The sequence below is a fragment of the Mycteria americana genome, chromosome 5, assembly GCF_035582795.1.
Source record: "Mycteria americana isolate JAX WOST 10 ecotype Jacksonville Zoo and Gardens chromosome 5, USCA_MyAme_1.0, whole genome shotgun sequence".
Taxonomy (NCBI): Eukaryota; Metazoa; Chordata; class Aves; order Ciconiiformes; family Ciconiidae; genus Mycteria; species Mycteria americana.
In genome coordinates, this window is record NC_134369.1 from 20546996 (window position 1) to 20562472 (window position 15477).

General features: G+C 44.2%; 1 protein-coding gene across 9 annotated transcripts in view; it reads right to left on the bottom strand.

Moving 5' to 3' along the window:
• TSPAN4 (tetraspanin 4) overlaps window positions 1–15477 on the bottom strand; it is a 467778-nt gene that overhangs the window by 427041 nt on the left and 25260 nt on the right. Inside the window, exon 1 of one of the 9 annotated variants that reach the window (XM_075502397.1) lies at window positions 9439–9493. The exons of 7 other annotated variants lie outside the window; for them this stretch is intronic. The gene's annotated coding sequence lies outside the window, so the exon portion shown is untranslated. Of the gene's footprint in view, window positions 1–7315; window positions 7416–9438; window positions 9494–15477 lie in introns of those variants that run through there. One more of the 9 variants, XM_075502400.1, reaches the window with a different exon arrangement.

Genomic DNA, 15477 nt, shown 5'->3' on the forward strand with positions numbered 1-15477 from the left:
GTTTACATTGGTCAAGGACTTCCCCCCCCCCCCCCCCCCCCCCCCCAGCTCCCCATGCTCTGCCAGGTGCCCAAGAAATGGGAGGGGGCACAGCCAGGATAGTTGATCCAAACTGACCAAAGGGCTATTCCATACCATATGATGTCATGCCCAGTATATAAACTGGGGGAGTTGGCCGGGGGGTAGCGATCACTGCTCGGGGACTCACTGGGCGTCAGCTGCTGGGTGGTGAGCGGTTGTATCTTTTTTTTATTTATTCCCCCCACCTTTTTCCCCTCCCTTGGGTTTTGTTCCTCTCTCTCTCTCTCTCTCTCGTTGTTTTCCTTCTCATTATAACTCATTATTATTATTACTAGTATTTTGTTCCAATTATTAAACTGTTCTTATCTCAACCCATGAGTTTTCTTACTTTTGCTCTTCCGATTCTCTCCCCCATCCCACCGGGGGGGGCGGGGGGGGAGGTGAGCAAGCGGCTGTGTGGTGCTTAGCTGCCGGCTGGGGCTAAACCACGACAGTCCATGGGGCTCGAAGGGTTTGAGATAATAACAGATTAACCAGAGCGTATTAAGGAATTTAGATCTGTTAGTAGTTGTGGGACGTGATATTGATCCATCTGTTCCTAGCATTGGTTTACCTGATCTGCACCATCATTTTTTTGCTGTACATGTTAGAGATCGGTGTTGGTTTTTGCAGTTTGCTGTGCTCTACTTTAATTGGTGATGTTTTGCCTGTGAGATTTGTTATTACAACAGTGACCTTGGGTTTATTTTGGTATCCAAGTGCTGTACTGAAACTGTTATTGTATGTCGGGTATCATCTTATGGAGACAATTTGCAATTATACTTCTTCCTCTGAGAGGTTTTTTATGGAGGAAATGCAGAATTGTACCTTCACTACTTTCTTCTACAATGCTTCCTCCTTCATTACAGTAACTTTTCAGTATTTTGAACAACCTTGGGTAGTTAAGATACTTCTATTGGTATTGCTTGGGAATATTGCTTGGGTTTCGATCTTGTCCAGGGTTAGTAAGCAATTTAAGAATATCATCCAGAGATCTGCCCCAAGGCCGGATAGTTATGAGTGGCAGGGTGTGTGGGATAGCATGGGCAAATGCCTAGGACGGTGGGCACCTCCAGTGTTTTGGAACTTCACCCCTGAACAAGTGCAGAATCCTGAAAAATTAGTAGAATATTTGGAAAAAGTATGCTGTGACCCTGGCAATTCTAGGGAGATACAAATCACTGCAATGTGCTGGGGTCTGGCCCATGCCTACCGAGCCCTGTTCAACACTATTCAGAACCCTCAAGGATCTGGTGACAAAATGACAGGCACTGCGGCTGTTCCGATTACCCCTGCGACAGGCACTGTGGCTGCTCCAGCCCCCCCTGCGACAGGCACTGTGGCTGCTCCAGCCCCCCCTGCGACAGGCACTGCGGCTGCTCCGATCCCCCTTGCGACAGGCACTGCGGCTGCTCCGATTCCCCCTGCAACAGGCACTGCGGCTGCAGCTGTTACAAGCATTGCGGTTCAAACAGGGAACGAACCCGTGTCAGTATCAGTCGCCCCTATACATAAAAAGAAATCCTGGAAGTGAAAGTCAGCTCGTTTAGAAGGGGAAGATGAAAGAGCAGGGCCATCACAGGGAGAGGAAGAGGAAGAACTCGTAAATGAGACCAAAACCACCCAATCCCTATCCCTGAGTGAGCTGCGAGATATGCGAAAAGATTTCAGCCCTCGTCCAGGGGAGCACATTGTCACCTGGCTGCTCCGATGCTGGGATAGCGGGGCCAGTAGCCTGGAATTAGACGGTAAGGAAGCCAAGCAGCTAGCATCTATTTCTAGGGAAGGGGGCATTGACAAAGCGATGGGAAAAGGGGAACCAGCCCTCAGCCTCTGGAGGCGACTCCTGTCAGCTATAAAAGAAAGATATCCCTTCAAGGAAGATGTTGTATATCGCCCCGGGAAATGGACCACCATGGAGAAAGGTATCCAGTACCTGAGGGAATTAGCTGTGCTGGAAGTGATTTATGGTGACCTGGACGACGTGCGGTCACCCACAGATCCAGACAAGGTCCAGTGCACAAGACCTATGTGGCGGAAATTGGTACGAAACGCACCACCATCGTGTGCCAACTCACTGGCAATACTGACCTGGAAAGATCGAGACGGTCCAACAGTGAATGAAGCTGCTAGAATATAAAGAAAGTATCTCTTCCTCTTTTGTCTCAGCTGTGGAGAAACTGTCCCGGGAGTTCCAACGGTTCAAAGAAGATATGTCCTACTCCCCACCTATACGGACCAGTGTCTCAGCCATTAGGAGTCAGCGTTCTTCTGCTCAAGAGAGAGGATATAGAGGGTACACACCACAGGGCACCCTATGGTTTTACTTGCGTGACCACGGAGAGGACATGAGAAAGTGGGATGGAAAATCTACCTCGACCCTAGAGGCATGGGTAGGTGAGTTGCAAGGAAAAACAATCACCAAAGGGGGTTCTTCCAGGAAAATTGCTGCTCCAGTTTCCAGTGGGCAGTTCCCCAGACAGAGTAAAAGGGCTGATTTTACTCCTGATTTTAATGAAGAAATTCCTGACTCATATACACAAGAAATGGGTAATGAATATTATGACCAGGATTAGGGGGGCCCTGCCTCCAGCCAGGTGGAGGAAAGGGACAACTGGGTTTACTGGACTGTGTGGATTCGATGGCCTGGCACATCAGACCCACAGGAGTATAAGGCTCTAGTGGACACCAGTGCACAGTGTACCCTGATGCCATCAAGCTATATAGGGGCAGAACCCACCTGTATTTGTGGAGTGACAGGGGGATCCCAACAGCTGACTGTATTGGAGGCCAAAGTGAGCCTAACTGGGAATGAGTGGCAAAAGCACCCCATTGTGACTGGCCCAGAGGCTCTGAGCATCCTTGGCATAGACTACCTCAAGAGAGGGTATTTCAAGGACCCAAAAGGGTACCGGTGGGCTTTTGGTATAGCTGCCTTGGAGACAGAGGAAATTAAACAGCTGCCTACCTTGCCTGCTCTCTCAGAGGACCCTTCTGTTGTGGGGTTGCTGAGGGCTGAAGAACAACAGGTGCCGATAGCCACCACAACGGTGCACCGGAGGCAATATCGTACCAACCGAGACTCCCTGATTCCCATCCATCAGCTGATTCGTCAACTGGAGAGCCAAGGAGTGATCAGAAAGACTCGTTCACCTTTTAACAGTCCTATATGGCCAGTACAAAAGTCTAATGGAGAGTGGAGACTAACAGTAGACTATCGTGGCCTGAACAAAGTCACGCTGCCCCTGAGTGCTGCCGTGCCAGGCATGCTGGAACTGCAATATGAACTGGAGTCAAAAGCAGACAAATGGTATGCTACAATTGATATCGCTAATGCGTTTTTCTCAATCTCTTTGGCAGCAGAGTGCAGGCCACAGTTTGCTTTCACTTGGAGGGGCGTCCAGTACACCTGGAATCGACTGCCCCAGGGGTGGAAACACAGCCCTACCATTTGCCACGGACTGATTCAGATTGCACTGGAACAGGGCGAAGCTCCAGAACATCTGCAAGATGTTGATGACATCATCGTGTGGGGCAATACAGCAGAAGAAGCTTTTGAGAAAGAAAGGAGAATAGGCCAAATTCTCCTGAAGGCTGGTTTTGCCATAAAACAAAGGTCAAGGGACCTGCATAGGAGATCCGGTTTTTAGGAATAAAATGGCAAGATGGACGTTGTCAGAGCCCAGTGGATGTGATCAACAAAACAACAGCCATGTCTCCACCAACTAGCAAAAAGGAAACACAAGCTTTCTTAGGCGTTGTGGGTTTTTGGAGAATGCATATTCTAAATTACAGTCTGATTGTAAGCCCTCTCTACCAAGTGACCCGGAAGAAGAACGATTTCAAATGGGGCCCTGAGCAACGACAAGCCTTTGAACAAATTAAACAGGAGATAGTTCATGCAGTAGCCCTTGGGCCAGTCCGGGCAGGGCAAGACGTAAAAAATGTGCTCTACACCGCAGCCGGGGAGAATGGCCCTACCTGGAGCCTCTGGCAGAAAGCACCAGGGGAGACTCGAGGTCGACCCTTAGGGTTTTGGAGTCGGGGATACAGAGGATCCGAGGCCCGCTATACTCCAACTGAAAAAGAGATATTGGCAGCATATGAAGGGGTTCGAGCTGCTTCAGAAGTGGTTGGTACAGAAGCACAACTCCTCTTGGCACCTCGACTGCCAGTGCTGGGCTGGATGTTCAAAGGGAAGATCCCATCTACACATCATGCAACTGATGCTACGTGGAGTAAAGTGGGTTACACTGATCACACGACGGGCTTGGATAGGAAACCCCAATCACCCAGGAATCTTGGAATTAATTATGGACTGGCCAGAAGGCAAAGATTTCAGAATATCGCCAGCGGAGGAGGTGACGCGTGCTGAGGAGGCCCCACTGTACAATAAACTACCAGAAAATGAGAAGCAATATGCACTGTTCACTGATGGGTCCTGTCGTATTGTAGGAAAGCATCCGAGGTGGAAGGATGCTGTATGGAGTCCTATATGACAAGTGGTAGAAACTGCTGAGGGAGATGGTGAATCGAGCCAATTTGCAGAAGTAAAAGCCATTCAGCTGGCTTTAGACATTGCTGAACGAGAAAAGTGGCCAGTGCTCTGTCTCTATACTGACTCATGGATGGTGGCAAATGCCCTGTGGGGATGGTTACAGCAATGGAAGCAGAATAATTGGCAGTGCAGAGGTAAACCCATCTGGGCTGCAGCATTGTGGCAAGATATTGCTGCCCGAGTACAGAACCTGGCTGTAGAAGTACGTCACGTAGATGCTCACGTACCCAAGAGTCAGGCCACTGAGGAACATCAAAACAACCAGCAGGTGCATCAGGCTGCTAAGATGGAAGTGGCTCAGGTGGATCTGGACTGGCAACATAAGGGTGAATTATTTATAGCTCGGTGGGCCCATGATACCTCAGGCCATCAAGGAAGAGACGCAACATATAGATGGGCTCATGATGGAGGGGTGGACTTAACCATGGACACTATTGCAAAGGTTATCCATGAATGTGAAACATGCGCTGCAATTAAACAAGCCAAGCGGTTAAAGCCTCTGTGGTATGGAGGGCGATGGCTGAAATATAAACACGGTGAGGCCTGGCAGATCGATTATATCACACTCCCACAAACCCGCCAAGGCAAGCACTATGTGCTTACAACGGTGGAAGCAACCACCGGATGGCTGGAAACATACCCTGTACCCCATGCCACCACCCAGAACACTATCCTGGGCCTTGAAAAACAAGTCCTATGGCAACATGGAACCCCAGAGATAATTGAGTCAGACAACGGAACACATTTTCGAAACAGTCTCATAGACACCTGGGCCAAAGAGCACAGCATTGAGTGGGTATATCACATCCCCTATCATGCACCAGCCTCTGGGAAAATTGAGCGATACAATGCACTGTTAAAGACTACACTGAGAGCAATGGGTGGTGGGACGTTCAAACATTGGGATACACATTTAGCAAAGGCCACCCGGTTAGTTAACACTAGAGGATCTGTCAATTGAGCTGGCCCTGCCCAATCAAAACTTTTACGCACTGTAGAAGGGGATAAAGTCCCTGTAGTGCACATAAAAAACATGCTGGGGAAGACAGTCTGGGTTACTCCTGCCTCGGGCAAAGGCAAGCCCATTCGTGGGATTGCTTTTGCTCAAGGACCCGGGTGCACTTGGTGGGTAATGCGAGAGGATGGGGAAGTCCGATGTGTACCTCAAGGGGATTTGATTTTGGGTGAGAATAGCCAATGAACTAAATGGTATGATGTTAACTGCTATATAATACTGTGTGTCATCACTTTTACGGTTACTATACACCATAACAATGGTATTTCAATAAGGATCACCCAGATTAGTGAAGAATGAACTTCGATGAAAGCAAGCAAAGTGCAGTGGTGATGGAATCAGAACTGGCTTCAGCATGCAACAATCCAACACCACACACCATCTCTTCTGCCATTAAGGACTATTATGACAGATGGAGCCCAAAGTCATGGACTAAATGAACTTAATAAACATTTTAGAAGGATGGCCCATAGACCAAGGGAATGATAACTGTGTGTACATATATATATATATGAGGTGAGCAAGCGGCTGTGTGGTGCTTAGCTGCCGGCTGGGGCTAAACCACGACAGTCAGAGACAAGCTGTTCTTTCTAAAATAAATTAGCAATTAAAATGTAGGGATTTGATTTAACTTCACACAAAAAAGTTTCCAGAGAAGCACATCTGCCATCTCCACTGTGCTGGTGGACTGAAATGCTACGAGTGCTAGAAGCACTGTCCACATAGGAACCTCAGGATCCTGGACGTCTAGAGCTCAGCCCCCAAGCTGTTAAGTCCAAAGTCACTGAACAAGTTATGGTGACAAGCAGGTGTTTTAAACTGTAGGGGTCCAGCATGAATAACCATCCAATTTTCATGGATGAAAAAACAAGTCTGATGTGCACAGCACATTGCTCTTATCACAGTGGTCTTCTCTAGAACGAGCACCTCCAAGTCTCGGCTGACGACTTTTCTCAAGTATTGCAGCAGGTGAAAGTGTCAGCCAACACAAGCAGGGCAATGGAAAGGATGGAGATATAAATATGTAAGGAAAAAGATTCTTCTTGGATTTTGATGAGTGCACTATATGAATGGGATCAAGGTAACTCAAAAACACTACAACCAAACAGAACAACATTGTATTCCAAGTCAAAATTCTTCTACCTGTACTGACTTCAGGCTGACTTATTTTGCCATGCTGTCCTCTCTATCACAGAGCCAATTTGATTTCAGAAATGCTTAACAGAAAAACCAGTTATATCCCCATGTAAATAAGAGAAATACTTTTCTTGCAAGAAATATTCAAAATCCCAAACCTCTGCAAAATGCTACAACAGAATTTGCACATATCTTCTAGTTCTGATGGCATGACAATCCACTTTGAATTGGCTCCCATGGTAACCACAACATTAAGGTCCCCAGAGAGCCACCTCACACACACACAAGACTGGAAGGGACGTGTCTGTAGCTCTGCAGTTGAAGAGACAGAACACAAACTTGATTCAATGGAGGGATTCTCTCCACAACAGTACCATCCTTTCAGCTAACAGGATTCAGAAAGAGACCATTTCTTTCCCTTAGGAACAGGACTCAGCTCTCATGTCATCTCCAAGACTAGAGCACACACTTCTCTTTAAGAACTGACCCTTGCTACCCTTTTCCCTCACACCCCAATGCAGCCTAACTGTAACACATGTACTTACATCATTTCACTAGGAGCTTTTTGTTCCTCAGAAAGACCCTGCTTTGTAATTTTTCTAGCTGGGTTGCTGGAAGGCCAAGGAAGTCAAGAAACAAAGCTTTGCATATTTTTTCAGTCAACTGGAGAGCTAGCTGCTCTAGAGAAACACTGCGGTGTAGTCAGCCTGGAGATGCAGTCCAGGGAAAGTACCCTCCCTTCCTTCCTTTGCCATACAGATGAATCCAACACTCCTGAAAGCAAAGGCATCCTTTGCCCACTCATACCTCATCAAATACCCCTTTCCAAGAGCATGCCTCATCTCACAGTTTCAGCTCCCTCACTAATGATTTTTCTTAATTGGCCAGTCTAAGCTGCTGCAGGATGACACGATATCATGCTCCCACAGCACACACTGATTCAGGAGCAAGGGAATGAAATACCTCTCTCCTACTTTGTCAGCTTGAGAAGATGGCACAGTAATGACTAGACTGCAAGCAATGAGGCAGCGCTTACCATTCCACCACATCACTGTGCTGTTCACTGCCACACACACAAAAAAGTCTCTCATTTCCACCTGCCAGCAACTGCATTTCGTGCAGGACTTGGTCTAATCAGAACTCAGAGATTCCCAAGAAAGGGAGCTGATTTAAAAACAAAACAAAACACTATATTTACATTGTCAGTACCTTTCTGACCTCTAGCTTCGACAGACACTTCGACAGACATCACAGATTTTTTAATGCAAAAAGATCTCTTTGTGTAAGGAATATTTATCGTTCTTTTCATGGAACACCCCTTAAAAATTCAGATAAACAGCCCTAGAAGAGGCACTTTCACAATATCCCACTGACAGACACAACTCCTTCAGCATCTCTCCTTTCCAGCCCACTGTAATTTATTACAGTGTCATAATTTGCAAACTCAGACTACAGCAAGACAGAAAGAGGCAGGAAAGTAGTTTGTGCGAGACCTATAGCAATGACAAGGAAGTGTTTTTCAGAAGAAACACCAGAAAGTGATGGTTCACTCTCTGCCCCAAAAGAGGTTATGCCTCTCAGCAAATCAAACCCTTTTGTTCATCTTCCAAACATATTTTGGATGAGTTTCCAACTTCTAGAGAAGAGGCAGGAAATACCAAATGAATTATAGTATCATTAAAACGACAGTAGCCTAGAAGTTTATACAGCTTTTATTTAAGGCTTCTGTTGAAAATAAGGGGGTTTTGTCTATTATTTTCTGAAGTTGTTCTGCTTAACATTTATAGGACTTCAATTACTTGTAGATAAAAACAATGCACACTATCTAATTAAGACTACTATGAACGCTACCCTTCCTCTGGGAAAGTATCTTCAAGTAGATGAGCCAGAGATACTTACGCAAGCAACAGGTATTTTTGATTCAGTTTCTCAGAAGTGAGAAACAGAAGAGAATTTAAAATTCCTGCCCATTTGGCAGAGCACCGGGCTCTTTCTGCCTGCCTCTCTCTCTCTGAGCCATGACATGGTAATTCACAAAGTTAATTCAAGTCCTGAGCGTATCTGCTATTTTACATCTGGTTCCTGTTATTTTAACCTCAGAAGCAAATTGAAAAATTAAAAAAAAAAAAAAATCCAATTTCTGCTGATTGCTTATACTTTCCTAAAGTTCCCTTCCTTTGTTCTATTAGCCAGGTTATTTAGACGATATTACCCTAATTCAACAAAGAACTTAAGAATATGAATATGTCCAGTGAAGGCAAAGGCTCTAATAGATCAAAATGCTTTATTTAGAGTTCATCAGCTCCTGGTTCATATCCTAACTACTTCACTGAAATATCCTTACAGTTTCATTATTATGCCTGTTGTATTAGTGATAAGTTAAGCATAGAGCACATACGCTCAACTCGGGAATTCAGTTCTACCTTCCTAGGGGCAACTTTTCATACATCAACTATCAGATTCTTCTTCCTCTAAACTTTTACCACTGCTATTAACAATTGACACTGAGCCAGTTGCCTCTAAAGAACAGGCGGTCAGAGTGCAAATGCAACATCCTGTCTGCCTCAGGGATAACCAGAAAACTAGCAGTACAACACATATAAAAAACAGCCAGTCTGCTGCTGCTCTCTGTCCTCAGTACAGTCATGACTGCCCAAAGTAGACCTACCATCAGGTAAGATAGGACCAGGCTCTCCTCAGTTACACCGTGGAAGTCCTACTCACTTCACGGGGATTTGCTCATTTAAATCAGAATAGCATTGTATGACCACAGACTTATCCAATGCAGTTAGAGAGCAAGATCTGCAAGGAAGTTAATGAGTTTGAAGGGCATGTTAGTCACTAAAATAAACACTGCTCAAGGAAATTCCTATTGCTTCATCTGTCATGTCTTGTATTGCCTGATAGAAGATCACACAAATTAGGAACAAATGGCATTAGCACTGCAACATTCAAGAATTCAAGAGAAATGCATGGTAAGACAGAAGGGTTGTTCCTGCATCACAGCTTGCTTGCTGTGTTTGACACCGGCTGTCAGTACTTCCACAGAACCTGCTCTATGCTACTTTTGCTCCATCCCATACCAGTCACACATCAGGCAGGCCAGGAGACATCACCTCTGAAACAGAGGAGACGGGAGGCGGTGGAGAGATACTACATACTCCCCTGGCACCTTCTTTCTCAAAGTCATATTGCAATACCTCCACAGTAGCTTCTGCTTCTTGCACTCCTTCTTTAAAAAGAAAAAAGCAAGCATTATCTTTGTTTATTTCCTTGACACCCACAAGCAATCTCAAAGCTCAAGAGAAGCAAGATGCACCCTCACTTGGAGCTCCTTGTAGTCAATCCTATAGGAAGGGGACCATAGCTAGCACTAGCCAGCTGCTGCTACTACTGGAGCCTGGATCCCTTTTATCAGCTCCTCACAAGAGGCACATCCCACTCAGGCATAGCTGTGGCAGGTTCCAGGTACCAATGCAAGCCAGCACTGCTATCCAAAGCAGAGATCCTTCCTTCCTTTACTGCACTTCACTCCTGTTCCCAGAATCACTCCCTTGCATGGCTGTTTGTGTGTTCCTGTTTTGTTAAAATTAGCACCTTCCCCAGAACAAAACTCCACAAAAAAGGGCCTTGGTAAAGAAATAGTCAGCCATTAGCATGAGACAACCTGACCAAGGAGAGGGGGATACATCTCCCCCATGGAGAATCTTCTAAAGCCAAACTGCAAGTCCACAAGTCAGCAGCAACACACAGATATCCCCAAAGCTAACAAACATCTGCCTCTTCTTATAGTTCTCAGGTTCCCCTACATTTTCCTGTTACAACATTGTACAAAGGATCTTGTTTTCTCACAAGGGAAAGGAAGAGGAGCCCAGAAACTGAAGCAACATATTAGTGCAGAAAAATGTCAATGGGTTTCTTTGTGACAAGGTACCAAAATATAGCAGTGCTCTTCAGAAAGCAGGAAGACAGCACTTACCCTCTTTATTCCAGCTTGTTCATTTAATCCTAGGCAAATGGGAACTTTAGACATTTTTCAAGCATTTCATAAAGTAATAGCAATAAAATATCTAGGTAAGGAAGCTGTTTTACATTAAATGGGGAAAAAAAAAAAAAAAAAAAAAACCACAGCCTGGACTTCCTAGCAAAAAGATTAAAGTATGCAAGTAAGGGGGTGGGAGGAGGGCAAGAAATGGGATGTCACATACTGCAAAGAAGAAAAATTATTGCATATTTAATGGAGTACAAGATTTTTATTTGTAAACCCATCAGATTCTGCAAGCCTAACCATCTTCCTTCCCTCCCTTCCTAACCATTCCCCTCTGTGATGCAGGGGGGGTGGAGCACACTACAACACCCCACCGCCCCCTAGAAAGGCTGCATTTCCTTTTCCAGGGGGACTGTATCCCAATTCTACAATAACATGCCCTGCAGTTTACTAGGCTCTTCTCATCCCAAAACACCAAAACCAAACCAAAATCCCACAGTTCGCCAAAAGCAAAGAGTAACAGAGTCCCATCTTAGTGTCTGTACTCCTGTGTGTCCCATGAAGATCCTGCAATTCCTGAACTGCTTGACCGGCCTTACTGATCTGGCCTCAGTGTCGGACTACACGATGTCTGTTGTTCCATAGCCATACCAGCCAGTAAGTAGTCTGGAAGAAAGGAAAGTGATGATTGACATCCATGAAAATCAGAGAACATTCTTTATCTCAAGGAAAGAGGAATAAATGGAATAAAGTAATAAATGCCTTTATTCAAGGCAGTGCGAGAGAGTCATTGTCACTCACCAAAATAGCTTACAAACTTCATCAATTAAGGCACACAGTCTGATCCTGGTGTGAGTTTTGAATAAGAAAATGTTTTCCCCCCTTTTATGCCAGACTATGGTCTAAAATTACTCATCTCTACCACAGCAGGAAGGAAACAAAGTTAAAATGCTGACAAAAATGTTGCTTGAGAGCTTCAAGTAACTGCAGCCTCAGACCTCTTCCTTACAGCCAGGACAGGATTTTGAAAAGGAGAAGAGAAGGGAGAAAAATTCACACCACACATTCGCAGAACATGACTCTGATCTGTCTGAAGGAAAGGCCAAACTTTGAGTCTCTCCTGTCCAAAACTGACAAGGACACTCACACCTATCAGGTTTCCTATGCTAGCACCAGTGCACTAAAGTCAGCTCTTTCACAAAGCTAAAGGACACAAGAAGGGTACTTGGGTGGGAAGGTGGGACCTCCAGCTTCTGACAAATTTGATTAAAATTGGCCCACAGAGTCAAACATTATCAGCATGGGGTGACTGTCTGCATGTGCCTGACAACCTCACACATAGCATGATCATGTAAGCTCATTTTTTCAAGTGTAGTTTCCTAAGGAAACATGGGAGGGAAAGGCATTTTCACTGGCACTCCAAGCAAAAACAGAGTTTAATCTGGCACCCTTCACAAGTACTCAATTAGTTTCTAATTCAAGAACAGAAAAGAACAAATTAATTGACCAGCAAAGTCTTACCACAAGCCTGGTACTGTGCCATCAAACAGAAATCAGGGGAATCAGGCTACAAACAGCCCTGCTGCAGGCGTCCAAAGTCCTCCTCTGCCAACACTTTTCCCACAGGACACCTTTGGTTCTCATCAAAAAAGCCAACATAGTAATTGCAAGACAGACAGTAGATTTGAAAGCATGTACCAGGAGAATTTCCAGCAGTCAAAATCCACACACACAAAACCAGTGAGCTGACATACAGACATACACACACAGATCAGACTACCAAGTGGTCTAGCCTACACAAATGTTAACCAAAGCACAAATCAGTGTTGTAACATGCTAAACAAAAGTAGATGGATGAAAGTCATCAAAAAGCTGCATTCTGAAATCCATCTTTACACAGGAGGTTAATCAGAATAAGTAAGCGAGCGAACGTTTTCACTTCTGTGTATGCAATATCCCCCAATGGTTTAGTCATTACAGTGAGAACCCAAGCCTTTAAAGACAGATCTGCCTAAGCAGCTGAACACTTCAGAGAGCAAAATTAACTTGGTGGTTAGCTTCCCTTCCCAAAGAATTGTATTAGACAATTATCCACAGAAGTCAAAATCAGGCCAACATTTAAGGGCCACAAGGGGAATAATACAATGATTGCAAAGGAAAAAAGCAAACAATGGCTAGGTGCTCATATTTGTTTGAGTCATATACACAGTGGCATTCATAATGAATACTAATTTTGAGTTCTGCTTCATAAGGCATATTCCTAAAAGGAACTTATTTTCTAATTATGAGCTCCAGTGACCATGCACATTAAACAATGAAAACAAACAGCAGTACATATTAACGTTGTGACAGTCCCATTATCTCTCAAGCAATGCATGAGGATAAAGCTGTCAGCCATCCTCATAGGCAAAATTTACTTGAAATGTCACTTCTATCCAACTTCCTACAGCTGTCAGTTTACTCTCCCTCCATCCATACCAAAAGAAGGCAATTACAGAAAACTGAATTAAAGATTAAAATTCTTACTTACCAAGAAGTTTATAGATCACATCCTTAAAGTGTTCTTGCTAGCTTTTTAAAAGCAAAAACTTGAAACAATCACCCTCAAAAGAGATTGGGAAATGACTGGCATTTTTTCCTTCATGATGTTGAACTTCTAAGGGATTCCCTGCTCGTTGTCCTCCTTAAAAATGCAGGGGTAGCAAAGACTTGATCTTCTACATTATGTGTTCTTCAAGCACATCAGGCATTGCTATTTTGCCACAGAGCACTTAAGGCATCTAATAGTCCTTAATTACCTCCCTAAGAGCCTTCATTGGCAAACACAGCCGTACTGTATTTCTCAGCTGAAAGGCTTTAAGAAGTATCTTCTAGATGTCACCTCAAGGCTCAGCTGAGTCCTACAAGCAAAAGCAGAAGTTTGATGCTCAAGAGCCCCAGCATACACAGCTCCCTAGACAGATTTTTATTTCCTATTTTACTAGATGCATTTGAGCAAGAATGAGAGAGGCATGACAGTTTCCAGAGATTCACTTACAGCTTCAGCCTTGCAGCAGGCGAATTTCAAAGCCCAAAAGATATTACTGAGAGCAAGAAAACACCACCTGATTTAGAAGAGGCAGGAAAGTAAAAGACATGCAGCCTATGGTAAAGTTAAAACACCCCCTTGTAAGACAAAACCATGTTACTTAATCGTTTTTGTGCCTGCTGCATTACTGCTCTCCCAGCACCACAAGTGATTCCAGACAGACATCAAGTCCATAAACAGAACAAAAGCCCAGAAGTCTCAAAGGAGGTAAAACCTACTGTTTTATCAGTGGCATAACCCATAGGTATTTTCTAATGCAGCTTTTAGCTTAAACATGCAATAAATGGCACAATACCATCATTGCAGGGCTGAAACAAAAAATAAAAGAGCTACAAGACTGCACAGAGAAATCACAGGCTTCTCCCAGGACAGACATATGGACAATGAAGAGTTATGTTTGGAAGACATTCGAGTTATCCCCACACAGTGGAAGCAAGAGGCTTGCACTGAGAGAACAGCCGCTCATTTCAGCTGGGGGAGCAGGACTGCTCAGTTTACTCCTCAATAACCTGAATGTTAAAGATTAACCTCTAGAAGTCTTCAAGTGACTACACAGAACAGACTTTCAAGGACAATAGCATGTGATGAAAGAATATTCACAGACAAGACTGTGTAAGACTTTTCACCTTCTATGCGCTGTTGCATCTTCTCGCCAGGGGTAAAGGATGCAAGCTGGCCCTCGTCTTAGTCTGAATTCCTGAATAGAGATGCAAATAGCAGTAATACAGGCATACGCTTAAAAACAGGATTCCTATGCTGATTCATATTGAAGCTAGGACAGAGAATGACACGTTCTATACAGTACATTTCAAAAGTTTTGAACAAGACATCCAATTTACATTTCTTTTAATAAAAATAGATCTGCTTTATTCAGAATTGCTGCTATTCCTATTGTAGTTCGTAAGAAATGCAAATTCCCAGAAGAAAAATGCATTATTCACTTCCAGTGTGTGAATCAAGAAAGATTTGCATATATTAGACTGACTCAAAGGTGAGTTCAACTCATGCAAATCACATGAAAAATTAACCATAGGATCTACTCATTACACAACAGCAGTGACTGACATCATGCAGCAAGAGAAATACTTTGACCTATCATATGACACTCCCAACATATAAGGACTTTTTTTTCCTATGTGAGCACATAAGTGTAACCTAGCAACAGCCAGAGTCTGTACCCTCTTTCACATGCATCTGACCCCAATAAAGTACATCTTTTGTTCCAAACCCTAGCAGGTTTTTCTGGCAGAAAATAGTAAAAGAACAGCGTTCCCAAGAAAATTATGAACTACACACAAATATGAACATATTAAAGAGGGGGATGTATTCCAGTAGATTAAAGGTTTTGCTAATTTAGTTTTTAGTCTAATGTTCTCTGGGTGCTCTATATATATAACCAAAACCCTGCTTAACTCCAGGAAGGCTTACTGGCACTTCATTTCAAGTCAAGGATTGCGATGCTGCTTTTTGTCTTGTTTCCTCCACTCAGGATCCTGAGCTCCATCTCATGGTCACTGCGGTCAAGGCTGTACCCAGCTTTCATATCTAATTCATACTGCATTTGTTACAAAGGGCCAGTACTACACACTTGGAAGATGCAAGATGCTCTGCAGAATGCAATGTGGGCCAAC